Raw genomic sequence first — 22,781 nt, forward strand, 5'->3', positions numbered from 1 at the left:
CATTGTAGAACTGATGGCGCGTGCCTCTGGAGCCTCTACAGTAGTTGCTGCACAGGTTCTGTTTGACATGACGTGATGTTATGCCGATGTGTGAGATATACTGTCGAAAAAAAAATGTGAAATTCAAATAAAACATATGCATAAGAGATCGGCTAAAATTTGAGTTTTCTTCGCGGCTGTTTTCTTTTCAAAAACGTAAAAAGTATAACTTCAAGACACTTCGCAAAGGTAATTCGACTAAATGTGAACAACTTGGACCACTGTGCTCGAAACAGCTGGAGATGTACCCATAAAAATCTCAAGGGGAGGAATCACCTCTCCGCTCGTTAGGGTGGTGTGTAATTTCTGCCATTGGGCCTGAACGGACGATAATCACAGTTTGGTGGTTTTAGTTTTTCTTTCCACTGCGGACCCATACTTAGGCAATTAATTAAATGCGCTTAGATTCATCAGCCAGCCGTGTCTAATGTTTGCGTTCGGCTCGTCCGATAAATTGACGCCCATTAGAAAGCATCGCTGAATTGCAGTCATTCAGCGCAAATGGGGAAGTCATTTCGTATTACGACCCACAAGTATACGGTCCTACTGCGGTGGTGGTCCCCGCATTTTTTTCTCGGAACTAACCACGAAACACAATCCAACGGATTCACAGGAAATCTTAAATTTCGACGCCCGCTTTGATGGACGACGACGACGATGTGGGGTCTCAAGTACCATCGAATTAATTTGCGCGACTCGCACTCGAATTATGCGGTACACTTCGACTTCCCGCACGCCTGCGGATTGTTTTTTTTTTCTCTCTCGAGTAAATTGCGACGGGCAGTGTCAGTGTCCGCCCTGGAGCGGTTCATGACTTCAATTTGCAGCGAGTCAAGTTCACTTTCGCCGTCAGCTGCTCTGCTGCTGGCTGGAAATTTGCGCATTCCGAAAAATTGGAACAAGTGCACGGTCGGCCCCTCATTAACACAACCACCCGGCACGTAGCGAGCGTAGCGGAGTTGTTTTCGTGCTTGTGCATACAAAATGAGGAGAAGGTTTTGCCTCAACCAAACGAGAGATGAGATGAAGCGGGGTGATTTGCCAATAGCTCAATCTGTGGTCACTGACGACCGCAACGGTCGCGTCGTCGTACAGAGAACTGTGAGATCGGTTTTTTCTTCTACGCTTGTGGAGTGTTGAGTCCACTTGAGTGTTGTTATGCAAATTGTGCAAATCTAATCAAAAAATGCAGATTGAATTGCGAAAGGGTTCGCTGTTGGGTGGTAATGATGATATCTATCATCACGATTGAGCGATAAATCGCGATAAATGGGCGGGTGACGTGAGTGATGGTACTCGATGCAATTGGATGAGTGAGTGGTTGAGGAGAGTGTGATTGATTTGTAAAACTACACCTGTTCAAATAACGTTGACGATCATCCTTTAGAAAAACGAATGTTTTGAATTATTCTCATTAATCCTAGACGATTGCGCCGAAGCACCGCGCTACTCGGAACATCTTGGCGGTATTCCACAAACACATTCTCCTTCATATTCTTGTCATATTTTGGCGATCTTACTGAATATTCAATAATAGTGCAGGATTTTTCCAAGAATTTTTCTATAAATATCTCCATAGAAAATTTTCCACGGATTTCTTCAAAAATTTCCAGTTCTTTAGAAATTACTCCAGAGTATCCTTAAAAAATTCTAGAGGAATTTCTCCAAGAACTCTTCAAGAATACTTTTCATGCTATAGGAATTCTTTCAAGGATTATATCAGAAATTTCACCAGGGTTTCTTTCTAAGAAAACATCCACGGATTCCAGACTTTCTTACATCGATTTTTTTTTTCAAAAAAAGGGTTTAGAATTCGTCGAGAAGTTTCTTTGAAAATGCTTCCAATATTTCTTCAGAAATGTGGTTAGGGATGCTCTGGCATACAGGTTTTTTTTTATGCGGTTTTGATTTACGCGGCCGCGTAAATGAAATGAATTGAATTCGTCGAGAAATGGTGAGACTTTTTTACGCGGTTTTCCGAAATTTGAGTTTTTTTTTACGCGGTACGTATCCCCCGCTTAAAAAAAAACCTGACTGTATTTCATTGAAAAGTTTTATGTCAATTTACGTATGACATTCTTGGAATCGATGTTCTTGGTGACTTCTTTATATTTCCCTCGGCAATGTCTTATTTTTGAGGCTTTGAATTGCCTATCCCATGTCAAATAATTCGATTCTTGATCTTACTGAATAGGGATTTTTTTTAGGAATTCTTCTATTCCCATGAAAATTCCCAACGGATTTCTTCAAAACAATATCTTCAGAAACCTCTTCAGAATTTCCTTTAGAGAATTTTCGAGAAGAATCTTCAGAAATTTTATCAAGAATTTTTCAAGAAAACCTTTCATGCTTAAGAAATTCTTTTATGGAATATTTCAGAAATTTTACCGGCTTTTTTCAGAAAACCATTTAGGGATTCCAAACAGAACTTACATTCATTTTTTTTAATCAAGAGCTCAGAATTCTCCTAGAAATTTCAAAATGTGTGTATGGGTTGTCACTCTTAACAAAAAAATAACTCCAGGAATTCCTTTAAAAAGTAATCTAAGGATTTTCATAGGTTTTTTTTTTTAAGAAAACCCTTCAGGAATTTCTTAAGAACTTTCTCCAGACTAAAGAAATAATGCGTACGGATATTTTTTTTATGAAATATCTCTTCTTCCTTCTAGAGATTTCATAAGAAATTTCTTCAGGATTCTGTTGAAAATTGTTGAATGAGTGTCTCCAGGAATTCCTCCAGAAATTCGTTCATGATTTATTTTTCAGTAATTCCAACAGAGATTCTGCAGAATTTTATACTGAGATTCCTTCAGCAGTTCCTCCAAGTATTACTCCATGTATTTTGCCAGAAATTCCTACCGGATGTCTTCCAAATATACCCTTTTGAAAATTTGCTCGGATTCGTTAAGAAATACTAAAATTTCTTCAGAAATAATTCTTAGATTTTTTACCGAAATTCTCTTTGATTTTCTTTTTATTATATGTTTCTAGGATTCCTCACAGAAGTTAACGTGTTTCTCCAGACGTTCTTGCGGGAATTCTTTTCAAAATACGTGCACGAATTCCTCCGGGAATATTTAAGAATATCCTCCATGAATTTTGGTAAGGCGTTTCATCAGGAACTTTATATAAATGCATACGTATGACCGCGCGTGACTTGCGAACCGAACGTCCGATTTTAGGGTTATGAGGCATCTTAGGGTTATGAGGCAAAAAAAAAAGATAAAAATGAGCTTTAAAAAAACGATTTTCAAACATTTTACATGGAGACTGGGAACGTAGAAGACGCAATGGGCAATACAAAATTTGCCTGGGACAGCTAATTTTATACTTAAGGCGAAACTGGAAGCATTTTCTCATTTTTTCGGTTTTTGATTTTTAATTAAATAACGAAGCAATATTTTCAAAATCGGTTTTCGTGCACATGTAGAGTATGGATCAAGGTATCTTCTGAATTTTTTTGAGGTGGAAAATGTTTTCCATTTTTGCAGACACCATTTTTTCGTGAAATTTTGTTCAAAAATGGTTTCTGCAAAAACGAAAAACATTTTCCACTACAATAAAAATTCAGAAGATACCTTGATCCATACTCTACATGTGCACGAGAACCGTTTTTGAAAATATTGCTTCGTTATTTAATAAAAAATCAAAAACCAAAAAGTGAGGAAATGCTTCCAGTTTCGCCTTAAGAGCCAGTTCGCGAGAGCCGCAACCCCTTCTTGTATCGATGTGCTCCGATTGAGCTGAAATTTTCAGGGTATGGTTTTCCATATAAAAGATGATATCTGGCCGATTTTCAGATTTTTCCGTTAGGGGGAAGTGGGGTAAAATAGCCCTCAAAAATTTCATGTCTAAAATAGGTAGAATCACTAAAATCGCAATAACTTCCGCAAAAGTTAACGGATGAAATTTTGCATGGACACTATTCCTACGGCACTTCCATTCAAGCGTTGGATATTCTTTGATATTTAATTTGAAGAAATGGGTTATTTTCATAATTTTTTTGACGATTTTCAGGGCGCCTGTTTTTGTACCAACAGAACTAGGATGAAAAACTGAGTACTACGTTTTGAAGGATTACTCAAGAGCTTTCATTTGATATGTGACCCAGATGCGCCAACTTAAAAACTTTCGAAAAAAATTTTTTTTTCTCGGGGTATGCATTTTACCCCATATTTTTAGCTGTCTAAAAAGAAGTGTTGCCGCAAATTATGACAACGTTATTTAACTTTCAAGGATTTTCCTTCAATAATAATTCAACAGAAAAATGATGACTAAGAAATGCAATTATTGGATTTTTTTTATTTGGGGAAAGTGGGGTAAAACGAACTAATTCAACCTCCTTTCGAAATAACGTTGCTACGATGTTCTCTGATCGGACTCGAATTTTCAGAGTTCGTTATTCTATTCAAGAATAGATGCTCTATCACATTTTTTTTTCTTGAGAGGATAACGGGGTAAAACAATTCTCAGAAAAAAAAGATTGAAAATAATCAAAATTTCAAAACCTACAAATGCTTTGGTAGAAATTGGCGAAATTTCATGAAATTAGAAGAAATTTCTTATTTTTTTTTATTTTATCTGTATTAACGAGATTTTTAGCCCTTGGCTAGTTCATTTCGGGACCCACGCTTTACTTCCCTTTCGAAGGAAGAACTCACATTTTGCGAGTTTGTCGGGAGTGGGATTCGATCCCAGGTCCTCGGCGTGATAGTCAAGTGTTCTAACCATCACACCAGGTCGGCTCCACAAATTTCTTAATTTTTATTGCTTATTCAAATGAGCAAGTTTGACAACATTTTGACGACGAGAAATGTCACAGATTAGCACGTGGTGTGTGATTCACCGGATTCTTTCTCGATTTTTCTTTTGACATGCATCTCCGGTTCAATTGGTTCTCGTCGCGGTTCTTGCGAACTGGCTCTTAATTCTTATAAGAATTCGAACAAGGTTTTTTTTTCTGGCATTCCTCCAGAAAATTCTTCAGCAACTCCTTCTAGAATTCCTTCAGGCATTTTCCTAAGATTCTTTCAGATATTTATTCAAAAATTGTTTTTAAAATAACATCTCCAAGGATTTCAACAGAAGTTGGACAGAAGATTTATTAAAAAATACTTTAAGGATTCCCTAAAATTCTTCCACGGATTCCTTCTTCACTGAAATTTCTTCAGGATTTTCTTCGGAAATATTTCCTGAGACTCCTTCAGTAGTTTAAGGATTTCATTATGAATGTCACGATGGAATTTCTTTAAAAATGTTTCCATGGATTTTTTTTCAGAAATTCATTTGGATTTTCTAAAAAAAATCAGTGATTACTTTGGAAATTCTTCTAAGAATTTCTCCAGGAATCTCTAGGAAAGTCCTCAGTCAATTTCAAACCAATTGACTTGAATTTTTAAACAAGTCTAGATACTGTGCGTACCTGATCGTGTCTTGAAAATCAAGTCAATCGGTTCGAAATTGATCGAGTTGTAGCAGCAAGTGCCCAAAATAGGTGCTCCTGCCCAAATGGTCCCAGACCCTACATGGAAGAATCCTAGAATAATTCTTTAAAAAAAATCTAAAGGATGCCTGGAAGATGTTCTGAAGCAAACCCTAGAAGAATTTCTGGAGATATTTCCGGGATTTTTCGTCAAATGACTGTATATGGTGTACAGAAATCCCTGAAGTAAGTTCTGAAGTAATCTTAATTTCTGTTGTTTTATATTCCTCCGGAAAGACCTCTATTCCGGAGGAATATAAAACAACAGAAATTAAAAACAAATCTGAAATAAAAAATCTTGAAGAAATTACCAAAACATATTTCCAAAGAAATCGAATTTTCTGAAGGTGTGCCTGCAAAACTGGAGAATGTTTTGCAGTAATTCCAAGTAGAATTTCTTGAGAAACGCCAAGAAGTAAATCCTTAGGTGAATTTTGAAAAAATTTTGGGAAAATCTCTGAAGGGATTTCTAAAGGGCCCTCGGAATATTTTCTCAAGGAATTCTCAAGTAAGGTTTAAATAACTTCAAAGATAATTGTATAATGCAACCCCAGGAGGAATATCTGAGGACCTTCTGGAAAACTCCATGGGAGTAACTTATAAAAGTATCTCCTGAGAAATTTCTTGAGCGATTTCCTTATATAAGCCTGAGAAAATCTAGGAGGAATCCCTGAAAAGAACCCTGATGGAATTCATAGATAAATTCCTGAAACAATCTTCTTCTTCTTAATGGCTCTCTACGTCCCAACTGGGACTTGGCCTGCCTCTCTTCAACTTAGTGTTCTTCGAGCACTTCCAATTGAAGGGCTTTCTTTGCCTGCCATTGCATGAATTTGTATATTGTGAGGCAAGGACAATGATACACTATGCCCAGGGAGTCGAGAAAATTTTCTCGACCGTAATGGGAATCGAACCCGCCGTCTCCGGATTAGCGATCTAAAGCCTTAACCAATAGGCTAACTGGAGACCCCTGAAACAATCTCTCGAGTAATTAATTTTCTAAAAACGAAAAGTCGGAGAGACATTTTTTTTGAGAATTTTACAGATGAACTCCTGGAAAAAATTTCAATAAAAATACTTGAAGGAAACTTTAAAGGAATTTCAGGGAGTATATTTGGAGGAATTCTTGCTGGGTTCAGAAAAAAAATCTGCAATAACGCCTGAAAAATCGTAAAAAAAGTCTTCCGGGAGTTTCAGAAAGGAATGGAGAACTCCCAGGTCCTAGGTCCATAAACTTGCTGGTTTTGGATTGGTATTTTCCTTTTTTTAGAATGAAAGTTATTAAATTATATTTAGTTTGGGGAACGGCAAATTGTCGCCATTTTATCAAGAAATCAGAGGAATGAAGAAGGTTGTTCATGAAAAACCGTCCAAGGTTCAATACAGGGTGTGGCAGGAAAAAATGCGAAATGTTCAGGGCACTATTACACGCTAAATATGGGATATATATGACTGTTTTTTCATGTCAGTGTATCAGTCAATGTCTATATTCTAGCACTGCAAAATAAAAATGAACAAATTTGATGTTTAACATGTGATAATGTAAGCCTAATAAGCGGGTATCAATAAACTGCGCGCCCAATGGTCATTTAACAAAATGACTATAACAGTAAGAAAATTAGCTTAAATTCGATGAACAACCAGACCACACTGATCCAGAGCCATGAAGTTTCACAAACTAGATGAAATAAGTACATATATTTCATGATATTGTAGAGAAAATTAAAAACTTTGTTTTATCAGATACGAAATTTAGCGACCTGTGTACTTTTCTGCGGGTTGAATATTCTAATTGTCTTCAGCTTCAGGCGCCGCCCTGTTAAGGTTAGTGACCAAAATGGGAAAAATTTCAATTCACTTTTCAGAAAACTTGCCTATTAGAGATCATGGAACGTTGAAACATAGATGGTTAAATGAACGAAAATGAAGTTTGAAGTTGAAAAACACTTTCGCATTTTTTCCTGCCGCAGACTGTACTTAAGTCATTTCCTCAGGGGCGTACGAATATATGGGGCGCTGGAATTAGGAAATCGTGGGTAACCAGCTGTAATTATCATGATAGAAATATCCTAAGAACAGACGTACGACATTATAAACTTCCTAGAGGAATCCTTAGTGAACGTGTAGTTAGAGAATCCCAGGTATCAATTCCCAAGCAACACACATGGTTATAAAACTGTCACGACAGGGTATGTAAGGATTGCACAGAAGTCACTGTAACTTGCTGCGCAACGCTGCCGTGACTACTTTGTGACCATGTGTGTTGTTTGGGTTTGATGCTGTTCAAACGTTTTTCCCATACTTTTAAAGCAGCCTTAATTTGCGCATTAAGCTGGACATTTTGTCTCATTTTTGTACTAGAGCAGCTTCAAACAATTTCAAAATTTTGCCTTGATTAGGCCAAAAATATAAAAATAGTTTAAAAAAAAAAAGAAAAAAAACTGCCTAATTGAATACTCCAGTACAGTGCCAACAAAATAAGTGAAATTAATTTTCATAAAACCCAACCACATGTACAGACTACTAAAAAATCCCAAACAGACATTCCGCTTAGCAAAGACTACAGACACAGAACGAACCAAATGATTTTATTCCCTGAAGATGGCAATAAACATTGCCGTAACGTAGGGACGAATTAAAACCGTTGTCGTTCCAAGGAGTTTGGTGACTGCATAGCCGAGAAATCCAACATCTAGTGCATCCAAACAGTCGAACACTCAAACCTCCATTTTTAAATATATCTTTCCTGACATCTCCTGTCATTTTTATATCAAGAATGTCACAATACAATGTCTCATAGATTCAACGTCAAATATGTGTAGCTTCGTGCATCTGCAAAATATGTAAGATATTGTAACCAATTCGCCAAATATTTGACTAGTAACCGTCCAGTATTGGATATTCTGGTCGGTAATTCGTCTAAAGTCCCAAGAAACCCAACCGACCCAAGAAAAAAATTTAAAGTCCAATTACGAATTACTAGCTCAAGGCTGTATTCAAGTTCGAGGTTTTGAGAACGACCATAAAACCATATTAATTTTATTTGGATTTTTTATGATGGTGTAGATCTCTTTAAGCCTTTTCGATAATAAATTTGTTGGGAGTCTACAATAACATCGACCTTAAATGTTACTTGAAAATCTACAAAAGCTCCTGATTAATCTACAGCACTATATCTGAGATGTTTGCAAGAGATCTTGCCCATCATTTATCGAAAATCTTTCCAACGGTCTATCAACAACATATTAACTCTCCAAAGATGTTAGGCTTTAGTCACCACGATGGTGTAGTGCACGTTAAGCATGCTTGTCTTGGTCATATTGATCCCTACATCTTACTAGGGTTAAACGTAATCTCTTCAAAAATGCAAAGCCTGAACAAAAACTTTTTCGTTGTTTCAGGAAAACAACTATCTTGAGTGGGTCAGCCATCTGTCTGGCAGACTTTTTCCATTACTTTACTACTGCAACTATTCAACTCTAAATTAAACAATTGTTCCCAAAAACCAACAGATAGAGTTCGTTACGGGTTTTTGCAAACCCACAACGGTTACGCACCGGATTGTTTTACCTTCACAGAGCGGAAAAACGTTATAAAAACCCTTTCCCAAAAACCTGGGAACGCGCCGGGGTTTGTGCCTCGCGGCACAGCGATACCCACTACTTTGAGTGTTGTGGTGGCCACTAGCGTTTAATTGTCTCAAGTTAATGGCATTTTTTTTACAAGCCCCGGTTCTCGGTTTAATGAGTTTTTTTTCGGCCAGCAGGCATTTCAAGTGCGCGGCTACATTTCGCAAATCGACCGCATGTTACTTACAGCACTGTCGCACACTTGAGAGAGCGAAGCCGGTCGCTCGATCGTTACCGGGACCTTCTACCCTTGTGTACTTGAAATGTGGCAGCGAATCGTGGTTTGCTAAATCACTCGACTTGCTGGTTGAAAAAGAGAGGTCTACGACGACGACGAGTGCGTTTGTTTGTTGCAGTTGCGAAGGTTTTACAAGCGTGTCAATCAGCCTCTTTGGAATCGAAACAACTCTTGCCAGCATCCTCAACAAACAGATGCTAATGAAGCACCTCGAATTTTGCATGATGAAGTGATTGTTGCTTGCCGCGGTAACATTCGAAGTTGTTGGGAATGTCAAGCTTCGATCGTTCGACAAACTTCTGAAAAGCGTTTAGATTGAAAATAGAGGGGATACCGTAATACGTAGGTAAATTGATCTTGAATAATAATGAAATAGTATCCCAAGTAACAATGAATGGTGAACAGTGAGAGTATAAGATGAACAATAGCTGGTTAATGCTATCAATGGCTGAACACAATGACAGCTGAATAATGGTATGGCTAAAGTATGGCTTGTTCAACCTCTTTAATCAGCAATGCATAGATGGCTGAATATCAAGTTAAATAGAATATTATTCATCTGTTTAACCAGCTTTAAAACATACACCAACATGCAGAATTGATCATCTGTTGTTCAACCTTTAATCAAATAATTGTTGACAGCTGAATCAAGCATGGTTTTCGTGAAGTCCACATCGCTTCTTCAGCCTCAATACAGACTTAATTCAACTTATGTTCTTGACTATTCAGACACAACAAGTAGTGTTCTTGTTTCGAGGCTATGTATACAATTGTGTGTGGTGTAGGTGCTAAGGTGGTTGACTATAAATCAGGAGGTCTGAGTTTGATTCCCAGTTTTCCCACATATTAATTTATACATTCCTAAACATCTCTTCTGGAAATAGACGCAGCTAATGGTAAAAATAGACTCCGAAAGTGTTTTTATTTTATTTTTACACAAATAAGAAATTTAATTGATTACTGATTAAGCGCATATTAAGCCTTAAATCAGCCTTCCAATGAACCTCAAATCAGTTAAAGGTTGAATAAAATCACCAAAATTAGATGTTTAGAAGCTGAATAAAGGATTGTACCTCTTGTGCTCAGCTTTTGTTCAAATGAAGCCTGATTTAAAATAGTTGGAGAAACGTTTGTACAGCATCAAATTGTTACCTGGGATGGAACGAGCTCACCACGTCACAGTTTTATCTTGTTAACGACATGGGGATGTTTTCGAAAAAAAAAACTTGCTGAGGTGTTCAATTTTCCTAAATTTAACGGTACCTTCTATTACAGTCCTTTAAGATTTCTACCGATGATAACTCCGCGCTCCTAGCACATAACTTTTTAATGACCCCATTCACGTAACTTATCATTCATCTTCAAATGTTATTCAATTAACCTACTGAGAGCGTCGACGAAGCCCTTCAGAGATCCGCCAGTTCGAACATGATCCACTCTTGGCACATCAGCCTGCATGATTCTCCATGGCCGACAGTTTCCGCAAACAGAGTAACACACAACGATGATGATGACGGCTCGGCTCTGGCATCAACAGAGAGGCGCGATGACGTAACAATTGCGTCGATTTGCCTTTCGGGCGAGCTTAACGCGTGTCCCTTTGCGCGCGAAGCGACGAACCTTCCGCGCCTCGCCGCCAAAGCGCAAAGTCGTAAGATTTTTTTATATTAAAATAATGCTCCGCCGCGTCAAAGCGTACAATTCAATCTGAATGCTGCTGGTGTGGTGATACAACCTGAACCAAGAAACGGCCGTTATTTTTGCGTGCCTGACTGTGGCCTGGTTTTGTGGCGGCCCAAGAAAGAAGCACTTGTTGTTGGTTGGTGTTATTGCCAGAGAGCGCGCGCACGAAAAATGGAACCTAAAGGTAACTAAAGTGCAAAAGTCCGCAAGAAGAATCCGCGGACGCAGACGCGCGTTCGAATGGAAAGACACTGCATTGCGCTTTGGCGGCTAGACAGCGCACGACCGAAACGAATCGCCTTCGTCATAACGGCGCGTCACCCATTACCTACTACTAATGCAGAGATGCAGATCAATTCGGTTACGCGCGGTTGAGTTTTGGTCCAGCCAGGGGATTGCTTGCTGGGAAATAAAGAAACCATCTGTTGGGGCAGTTAGCACAATGTTGAGTAACCCTTCGGTTCCGTATGGTACTCAATTTTGCCTGTCATTGGATTTACCGTGTGATGTAACGTGAGAAAATGACTCGTTTAAATGTTCACATAAGTTTCTAATTTCATAAAAGAATTAGATTTTATTAGATCTCGCTGAAAAGTATAAACTAACTGACAACTGGCAACCCACGAACCAATGCCGTGACATTATGTTATATCTTTATAAGACTAAAAGATACAGATTCAACGTAAGACTTCCTTGGCATTCTTGCAGAATTCACTGAAAGAAACATGGGCAAAACTCCGGATAGAATATAAATCATGTAAGGTTTCTAGTGAAAATTCTTTTAAAAAAGCCTGCAGGATTTTCTTAATTCTCGAAGGGAAAGATTCGAAATGATAAAATTGACGGAATTCCCTAATTAGGTTAGTTGAAATGAAAACAAGAGAAATTACTGAAAACTCCGTAGAGTAATCGGGACTCGTTGACAAAATAGTCGGTACAGTTATTGTAGGGTTTCTTGGTAGAAGTCTTGGCAGATTTTTAGGCATTTTTGAAAAACCTGCTGAAGTTTCCGAGATCATCAGACTGAGGACAGTTTTGCTGAAATCCTTAATCAAATAGTGTGGCTCTTGCCATAAACTTCTCAATTTGCGAGAATTTTTTTTCCAAAACATATAAAACAATAAACGTGATGTTTTGGTAGCTCAAGGAAATGCCGATTGAAAAGTACCTTTTTTTTTAAAGAAAAAATCATCAATAGGACGCAATCAGTGAAGTACTAGATTGAAAGTAGTGAGCTGGATTTTTGTATGGTGAGATGATCAATTCTCCATTTCTGCAATGGAATGGTGCAAACAGCGTGGGTATTATGAATTATTAACTAATTTGATGGTGTTTGAACAAGAGTTTGGGTAACTGTGTTGTTGTATTGATTATTTCTTGCAACTTCAACAACACAATTACTCAAACTTTTGCACAAACAGCATCAAATTAGGCAAGACATCATAATACCCACGTTGTTTGCACCATTTCTAAAATTTTCAAATTCCTAGGTCTTGAGTTTAGATCCTAAAGTATACGGGTGTAACGGTAACTTCTATCATTATACAAAGCTACGATTTGTAATCTATCATGTCCAGTAAGTCTTCTGGAAGTTCAATGGACAGCATCAGATCAGTCAGGATATCCTAGGTCATCCAAACTCTTCTTGAATTTAGATCCTAAAGTCTACGGGTGTAACGGTAACTTCTTTCATCATACAAAGCAACAATTTGTAATTTATCATGTCCAGTAAGTCTTCTAAAAGGTTAATATACAATATCCGATCAGTTGGGATATCCTAGGTCATCCAAACAGTTCTTGAGTTTAGATCTTAAAGTCTACGGGTGTAACGAACTTCTTTCTTTATACAAAGCTACGATTTGTAATCTATCATGTCCAGTAAGCCTTCTGAAAGTTCAATAGACAGTATCAGATCAGTCGGGATATCCTTGGTCATCAAAACTGTTCTTGAGTTTAGATCCAACAGTCAATGGGTGTTACGGTAACTTCTTTCATTATTTAAAGCAACGATTTGTAATCTATCATGTTCAGTAAGACTTCTGAAAGGTTAATACACAATATCACATCAGTCGAGATATCCTAGGTCATCCAAACAGTTCTTGAGTTTAGATCTTAAAGTCTACGGGTGTAACGGTAACTTCTTTCATTATACAAAGCTACGATTTGTAATCCATCAGGTGCAGTAAGTCTTCTGAAAGTTAAAGTGGTTGTTTTTATCAACTTATAGCTTCATAACAGTAAGGAAGCCCAAAATATCCCAAAAATATATAACAACGCTTATTGTACGTCTAACTACTTTGGTAAGTACAGTGGATTATGTAACACTACTTAACGTGGCAAAAGCTGTAATCAGAAGTGTACTTCAGGATAATATGGACAACCTTCAATATAAAAAAGGTTCATAATAATATGTAATAGACTTCTGGGTGGTTTCAGTCACCGCGATTGATTATGAAACGTTACTCAGTATGTCAGATATATCTGATGTTACGAGACCTGAAGTTTTGAACTCTAAAGTTAGGTTGGCTAACCTGGAACATTCCCATAGTGTCTCTGAACGACATTTGAGATTTCAAGAGCTTCGCGGATCTCAGCAGATTATGCCATGCTATTATTTATGATGAAAATACACAAAGTTTTTCTTGTAGATTTGAAGGACTTCATTATAAAACAGTTTGGACGAACCTGAATGTCCCAAAGGTTTATAATAAACAAAAAAGACTTCAGATTGGCCCAGCAATCACGGATAAATATGCAACGCATAGCAGATATGGCTGTTGTTTCCAGTGTAGACCTGAACTCCTGAACTCAAATGTAGTTTGGCTGACCTGGAAAACCCCTGTAGTGTTTATAAATGACATTTGAGATATCAGAAGCTTCGCGGATCCCAGCAGATTATGGAATACTTCATTATAGAACAGTTTGGACGTTTCTAAATATCCCAAAGATTCATAATAAGCTAGTAACTGCTGTTTATTATGCAACATTACTCAGTATAACAGATATTTCTACTGTTACGAGTGTAGACCTGAAGTTCTGAACTCCAAGGTAGTTTAACTGACCTGGAATATCCCTATAGTGTCTATAAATGACATTGTAGATGTCAAGAGCTTCACGGATCCCAGTAGGTTATGCAAAGCTATTATTTGTGTTGAAAATGCATAAAATTATTCTTGTAGATATTATACGAATCAAAATAAAATCTACTTTGGCGACTACTTTTACCGCAATCAAAGATACGCGCGAGACTGTCGCCTAAGGAAACAGACCTGCTTTCAAATTGTCCATCACAGGGCTCTTTGATAATTCTTGAAAAAGGGTCGCCACATGGCTGGGTGATGTGATGATTGCTGCGACTGCACGTGCTATTTGCACCACGATTGAATTTCGACCATTACATAAGACCTTGAAAAGTAGTCGCCATAATTGTGTTTTTCATGCAACGCACAATATGAAGGACTTCACTATAGGACAGTTTGGAACACCTAGAGCATCCCAGAATATAAAACACCTTTTAATATTCTTGACGAGGGCTAAATGAATACATATAAACGTAACCCACATCCAAGTTCAGCTTTTAGAACAACTGGTATGTCAATTATTTCGTTTTTCCAAATTTCATGGTGTTCAGGAGATTCTAGGTTATCAATGAAGGCCCAAATACAAATATTTCCCATTTTTCCCTAAAAGACGACTCAATGTGCAACAATCGTTTTATCGAATGCGTGAATTTATACAGCCGTTTCTGTGTTGGGGTCATGTATGACCCCTCCGGCTCCAAAGTTAAGTCAAACGCCTTTCAAAATCCATTATATAAGTCATGAACGCTCGAAATGTCATTGCATTCGGATCATGGAATTCGGAGATATAACAGTTAAAAGTTCGCTATCGGTTAATTATGCCTTTTACTTGCATAGCCCGATCGTTCCCAAATTTTGACCATTGATAAAAAACTAGTTGATCAACTTACAGTAAAAAAATTGAATTTTCGATGTTCTTTTTGAAAAGTTACAGCTAGTTGATCATTTCTTGAAAAGTGAAAATTTTGCCTGTCCCGATCATTTTGTCTGTCCCCTGTATAATCCCTTAATATGAACTTTGCCTTAAACGAAATTGTTCTGTGTGGTTTGATTCTCAAGATACAGAAGTTAAGAACTTCTCGTTAGCGCTACCGAGCGAATGCATTCAGAATCAACAAGTTTATTAAGGACCATACATAAACCACGTTGATGACCTGTTATTCATCTCTGCTCCTCTTTATCCTTTCGTCTATTCATTTTTTATGGAAAAAGCTTATGTGGTTTATGAATCGCATATTATTGGATATATCTTAATGTCCTGATCAACTTCACCGAAGACGAGATTCTTCTATGTGGTCTGATTCTCGAGATACAGCAGTTTAGAATTTCTAAGATTCACTAGTGCCACCTAGTGGATATACCTAGAATTAATTAGTTCACAATCGTGGAGCTCCTGATGTGCTGATCAACTTTGCGGAAGACGAAATTTTTCTAAGTGATCTGGTTCATGCGATATAGCAGTTTATAATTTCTAAGACTCCATAACGCCACCTTGCGGGTAAACCTAGAATCACTATTCACTATCGGACAGCTCTTGATGTGCTGATCAACTTTACCAAAGACGAAATTCTTCTATGTGGTCTGATTATCGAGATACAGCGGTTCAGAATTTCTATAAGACTCACTAGCGCCACCTAGCGGATAAACCTAGAATCAACAAGTTCACTATCGGATAGCTCTGGATGTTCTGATCAACTTTGCCGGAGGCTCCGCAATTTACCACACTTCAGTTTAATGGTTTCATCTTATTTTAGGTACATTACAAATTGCAAGACCACGCTTGATATTTACAACACGAGCGTGACGATACTGACACAAAGACTATCTATGTATCCAATAACTATCACTGGCATATCCCTTTCGGGACGGTGCACAAAAACGCAAAATTTCCATACAAATGGCTCAACTTTGGCTCTCCAGAACTCTTAGATTTCCCAACAAAACAACTTTTATTGTTCCTCTTTGGCAGAACTACTTTTTATCTTTCGATTTCTTGCTTTGACTACCTAGATAATCTACAGTATCGGACAATAAAAATGCACCAAAGCCGTTTTCCCATACAAACTAGTCAACTTTGGATTGCCATATCTCAGTTATTTCTCAACCGAATGTTTCCATTTTTCTGTGACGAACTACAAAACATGTCAATTTTTAAAAACTATTGAAAAAGTTCGGGAATAACTATTGATACAAAAATTACAGATAGATTGAATTTTGACAATAAAAATGCACCAAGACCAAAACATTAATAGCAAAAAATGCTAAAGTCAAATCATGTTGGTCTCTTCAGCAAATTTATTCGTTATTACACAAGAAACATATTTGCCGAAGACATCATAATGTTATGACGTAACCATTTTTTGTTATAAATTGTTTTATCTTGGTGCAATTTTATTGTCAAAATTCAATCTATCTGTAACTTTTGTATCAATAGTTATCCCCGAACTTTTTCAATAGTTTTTAAGAATTGACATGTTTTGTAGTTCGTCACAGAAAAATGAAAACAATCGGTTGGGAAATAACTGAGATATGACAATCCAAAGTTGACTAGTTTGTATGGGAAAACGGCTTTGGTGCATTTTTATTGTCCGATACTGTATGTATCTATGTATCTATGTCTATATATATAAAAATGAGTTCGAATTCCCTTTGAGGCAACAAAACTCACGAACGGGCAAACCAATCAGCATGACTCTTGCACGGTTCGATTCGTATTCATGGTGGCTGTGTTTATACAGGGGATGGCCATAATGTTTGGGATAGGCAACTTTTTTTCTCTCACAAAAAAGTTCAACATGCTGTAACTTTTCATAGAGTGCATCAAAAAATCTCAAATTTCGACTGTTTGTCAACCTGTTATATGTGCATCATTGGTACAAATTTGGGCTCGATTGATTAATATTTCGCAAAGTTAGAACCGTTCGGATAAAACACTATTTTTTAGACAACTCATTTTAGAGCTGTCATATCTCGGAAACCAGTGAACCGAATTGAATGAAATTTTGAACGTACACTAACAATATGTAAATGCTTCACAAACTATTAAAACATAGATACTTTTTAAACGTTGAAAAAAAATATCATGAATTGACACTTTTTGGATTTTTCTCGAAAAAATGTATTTTTTTAAATTTTAGTGTTGATATCCAAAGATTTTCCACTTCTGTTATCAAATTATCTCTAATCAGATATATTAGAGCCTATTTAGATTGAAGGAAGAACACATTTAATAATTTTTGTGTGGTATTAAAAATTTGATATATTTTCCTCTATATTGGTAAAAATTTCAACCCGGTATAACTTAATTCACCGTGAGTAAATATTACATTTTATAACGTCGTATTAAATATATTGTTGAAAAACGTTAAAAAATTCATTCAATTCGGTTCACTGGTTTCCGAGATATGACAGCTCTAAAATGAGTTGTCTAAAAAATAGTGTTTTACCCGAACGGTTCTAACTTTGCGAAATATTAATCAATCGAGCCCAAATTTGTACCAATGATGCACATATAATAGGTTGACAAACAGTCAAAATTTGAGATTTTTTGATGCACTCTATGAAAAGTTACAGCATGTTGAATTTTTTTGTGGGAGAAAAAATGTTGCCTATCCCAAACATTTTGGCCATCCCCTGTATGTACAAAAAGTTGCGAAAATCTACTTAAAAAGTACGAAAATTTAAAAAGTGCTGATTTTTCATAAGCTGGGAAGGAAATCAACATGATCGAAATTAAACCAATCTAGAGTGCGGTGCTATTTTGAGCTCAACAGTTGACAAAGTTTGCCGGGATAGCTAGTCTATATCTATCTATATCTATCTATCTATCTATCTATATATATCTATATAAAAATGAGTTAGAAGTTCCTTTGAGGCAACAAAACTCACGAACGGATGAACCGATCAGAATGAATCTTGCACGGTTCGGTTCGTATTCGTGCTCGCTGTGTTTATATGTACAAAAAGTTACGAAAATCATTTAAAAAAAGATATTTATGAACATTGTGAAAATACTGATTTTTCGTGAGCCGGGAACAAATTCAGCGTAATCAAAATTAAATCAATCTAGAGTGCGTTGCTGCGATGACCTCAACAGTTGTCAATCCACCACAGCTTGGCAAGACAAAGTTTGCCGGGACAGCTAGTCGGAAATAAAAAATATGCGACTGATAAAACTTCTTCATGTTTTACGGTTTTTGTCCACTTTTTGTTTACTTAACTTGTTGTGGTAAATCTTACATGCAATGTAAACAAAAGATTGTTTACTCACATGCAAGTACAAGCGATGGCTCAATAGCTAAAACAATTTACATAACATAAAACAAAAATATAGAGATGAAAAAAATATGCAAAACTGTTATCGCTGAACAGCACAATTGCGTCACGAAAAGGATATGTAGGATGAACAAAGAAGTTCATAATTATTGGATGTTTTGAAAGAAAATTTTCCAAAAGTTACTTCATTGTTTTCTGAAGCTGGTATGGAGGCTAACATGCTTCTAAACATTTTCCGAGCACACATTGATTGTGTCTCAAACTCAGTTTTTGGTGGTCTTCAACTAGCTCTAAGCCAGTAATATATTGCTTAGCCCTGGTGTAAGTATTGAATCTACTCGCTTCTCAGACCTCTGCAATCCCAACTAATGGACTGTTACAAAAAGGGACATAAGGCAATTGCACCCCTCCTGACCCTGTTGTCAAATGGAATCAAACTGTTCATTTTGTTGTATATTTCTATAAATAAAAAAGTGGTGTTTCCAAATGGTAGGGAAACACCGTTCTTTCGCTGAAAATGGAAGAGTTCTGAAGAGCCAAAGTAGGGTCGTTTCTATGGAGATTGTCATATTTATGTGCTCCGTCGTCCCGAAAGGGATATGAATACTGGCGGCGTAGTGTTGAGCAACGTACCATTGAAAGATGCATAAAATTTTCGCATATTGTTTCGATCCATGCTTTCGTGCGTTTCAATAGTATAACAATTTTCGTGCTGTCTTTTCTGCTGATGTGGATTTGTTTCAATTTTATCTTTTGCTTTACCTTTTTAGAAACGTAATTATATTTTAATGATGCCCCGGTTTTATAAGATGATGTCAGAACTTTTTTTTTTTAGAAACCACAACTGTTGAAATACCTTGATTTGAAAGGGGGGGGCGGTTGGTTGCGGCTTCTGTTTTCCGAAAATTCTTTTATGCAATTTAATGTCATAATTTACATTTTATAGAACTTATTTTGGTATCATAATGGGCAATTTTTCCGAACTGGTTCATTATGCAACTGAAATGAGTTGCATAATGAAAAATAGTTTGATAATGTTCATAATGCAACTCATTTGAGTTGCATTATGAACATCATACAACTCAAATGAGTTGCTATGAAAAAAATCATTGCATAAAATGTTGTATGGAACTCGTTGCAAAACTCGATTTTTCAGCACTCTTCGTGCTGACTCGTGCTGAAAAAAAAACAACTTTTTGCAACTCGTTACATAAATAACTATATTCGTTTTGTTTTAATATTTTTTATATTACATTCTTGACCGACCAGAGAGTGGGGAACAAGCGGTATAGTATGTATTGGAGATCGTCCCACCAAAAAGCACACATTTATTTTATTATCTCTGTACTGTAGCAATTCTTCCTTGTATCTCTTTTCGAGACGCCAATAATTGGCGCCCTGCAGGGGTGTGTGTTGGTCGAAATAGCCACTATCCATTGATAGGAGTCGGTCACTGTCTAGTCAGGAGATTGCACAGCACTTCCTGTTTGCCCGTTAAAATTTGCGACCTTTTGTTCGCGACGGTCGATTCACTTTCTATTTCAAGCTTCCCCCCTCTGTTTGACTAACCATTATTCATGATCCCGAAGTTTCACCCACTCTCCTCGATCAGCTTTGATACGGTTAAGAAAAAAAACTACAATGTACTCAATCGACCATAATTTACCCACTTTATTCATTATTCATGGTTTTCCCCTCCTTCCCTCGCACGCAGATCTCGACCCAGACCCAGAGAGTGTGAAGTAGTAATTCGCAAGCTTGTTATTGCTCCACTGACTGCGACTGGCGCTGTTGCTGCTGCTGCTGGCTGGGGCATCACGCCAACTCTCATTGACTGTCAATCATAGGCCTCTCCCCTCGTCGTCGTCGTCGTCGTTGCTTCATTTTCATCTTGTTAAACCCCCTGCCTACCCCCGGTGCTACCTAGTTCCGAAGTCGCGCCCCATAAACACACATCGGAATCAGCTGAGCTCTGGTGTGCTTCTTCGTCTTGTTTGAGCCTTGGTCCGTTGGTTTTGTACCGCAATCGCACGCAGGAAGTACGTCAAAGCTCATCACCATGACAACGGTTTAACAACGGCAGCACCCGTCAAATCTCGAAGGTCTAGTCACTGGTAGAGTCACCAGTGCAGTGTTGCAAGAAGTAGTGAGTGACTCAGCCTGCCAGTCAGTCACATAGACGCGACGCCGTCCATATCGCCCAAGAGTTGTCGCCGTCAACTCCTCCTTTGGAAAAACTAGCCTCTCACATGCACTATTAATTTATGTCCAATAATTTGTAGCAATCTTATCGCTTCCCATCCAGTTGGAGGAAAAAACGAGCCTCCCAACCCAAGGCAGTCGAGCTGTCGTAAAAGCACGATAGGGCTTAGTTCGTCGAAGTCGAAGGCCTGTCACACACAGAGCCACCTCAACGCCCGAGCTCAACATGCATATAATTAACCGCTCAAGCAACTCATCGATCAATTTACTTTCAATTTATAATTCATATTTGTATCGTTACTAGTACTGTTGCTGCTGTTGCTGCTGTCAGGCTTGAGCATATATGTTGACTTGGGTATGATTTCTCGGAGGCGGAGATAGAGACATGACAAGGGACATGGACACTACTAGACACACTAACTGCTGGACAACCGCGAGTGGGCAGCCTGCGGAGAGCGTTTTGATTGCGATCAATCATAAAAGTGTGGTTTGCAGCTCGAATGGTGACGGGCCCAACGGATTTACCAGTTGAAATATGATCCTTTGGCATCACACGCAAACTGTTGACGATTGCATGGTTTTGGTTTGGTTGTTCAAGGGTTTCCGGTTTGCGTCCAGTATTGCGGAATACGCAAAGCAGATCGATCCCAACAACAAACGGCACATTGAAATTCAATTCTGCGCGAAAACCGCGCAAATCATGAGTTATGAGTAATGAGCATTGAGCTTAGATATATTTAACAAGCAAAATCATACTAATAACTAGATACATGATTGTTCGCAGTGGTATTTAACCCTGGAAATTTTTGATCGGGAGTGTCGTATGTCATTACGAATTACTTTTTTGTATGAATTTCTGCAAAAAGGAAGAGATATTTTCTCAATTCTATCCAAGGATGGAAATCTAGTGATCATGATCAGATTTCGAATGTTTCGCGGTCGAACGGCATCGCGCGATCATAGCAACAACGATAACATTGTGTCGTCAAGCATCATAACAAACTTCGGTCCGAGAAGAATGATTCGCTCGGCATGTGCAGGCGCGATGCGATCGTTATCATGAAGTCGAAATGATAAATTAGTGATTTCATTCACTTTCTGAGCATTCTTGGTGATTTAACTTCCAGATATGCTTATTAACGTATCATTTCGAATCATGAATGCGGCTTACGGGTGCATAAGTGGCAAACAATGTGATGAATACAATTTATCATGACTTGTAACATGATCCGATAACGGGTCATCACGCGATAAAGCGTGCATCAGATGCTTTAATTGTTCTGTGATACGAGCACGGTGTGAGGCGTCGGCATCATGCTACCGCAAGAACAAGGCTATCTTGGATTATTCGTATCCTGTATCATTTATCGCTTGAAGTGATTTTCTGCCATCCTTGATTCTATCTGATGAACTTTTGGGTAACTTCTAATAATTTCTGGAATAATTCCGAGTGAAATCATGCTCTGAATCCCTCAAAAATCCTCGAAGAAATGCCTGAAGGGAAAAATCCGGGAACGAAACTTGGTAAAAATGAAATCCCGAGATGAATCCTTGAAGGAATCCCTGAAAGAACCCCGGAGGATTGTCTTAGGTATACCGGAAAGAATAACTGAAAAGATCCCGAAGAGGAATCTGGAGAAGATCGTCTCCATGAAATCTGGAAAGAATTCCTTAAGGGACCCCGAGAAGAAACCCGGGACGAATTCCTGGAGAAATCCTGGTTGCAAGTCTGTGAGAAATCTCGGTGGACATCTCGATAGAATTTTTTGAAGGTATTCCTAGAAAAATCCTAAGAAATTCTCCTGGAATTCCTGATGGATTTCCGAAAAAAAAACAGAAGTATTCTTGAGAAAAAATCCCTGAAGGATTCCTAAGACAGAATTCTGAAAAAAATCTGGGAGATGAGGAATCATTCCTTCAGTAAGAATTTATGAAGGAATGTCACCTTGTATTCCTGAAAGAATACCAAGTAAAATCACTGCAGGAATCACGCTCAGAATACTTAAACAATCTTTTAATGAATGCTCAACGGAATTCCGGGAAGAATCTTAGAAGGAAATTTGATAGGAATTCCTTTAGAAATCCAGGACCGTAAAAGAATCTTGGCAGGAAGCTGTTAGGGAACTTGGAGAAGGCATTCCTATAAAAATCCT

General features: G+C 37.8%; 2 protein-coding genes across 2 annotated transcripts in view; both read left to right on the plus strand.

Annotated features, from left to right (window-relative positions):
• Positions 1-22,781, plus strand: part of LOC109429628 (klarsicht protein) — an 833,281-nt gene that overhangs the window by 486,689 nt on the left and 323,811 nt on the right. The gene's annotated exons all lie outside the window — the stretch shown is intronic.
• LOC134287466 (uncharacterized) overlaps positions 16,484-22,781 on the plus strand; it is a 61,978-nt gene continuing 55,680 nt past the window's right edge. The window contains exon 1 of the mRNA XM_062849317.1: positions 16,484-16,747. The gene's annotated coding sequence lies outside the window, so the exon portion shown is untranslated. The remainder of the gene's footprint in view (positions 16,748-22,781) is intronic.

Source organism: Aedes albopictus, chromosome 2 (genome assembly GCF_035046485.1).
Source record: "Aedes albopictus strain Foshan chromosome 2, AalbF5, whole genome shotgun sequence".
Classification (NCBI taxonomy): domain Eukaryota; kingdom Metazoa; phylum Arthropoda; class Insecta; order Diptera; family Culicidae; genus Aedes; species Aedes albopictus.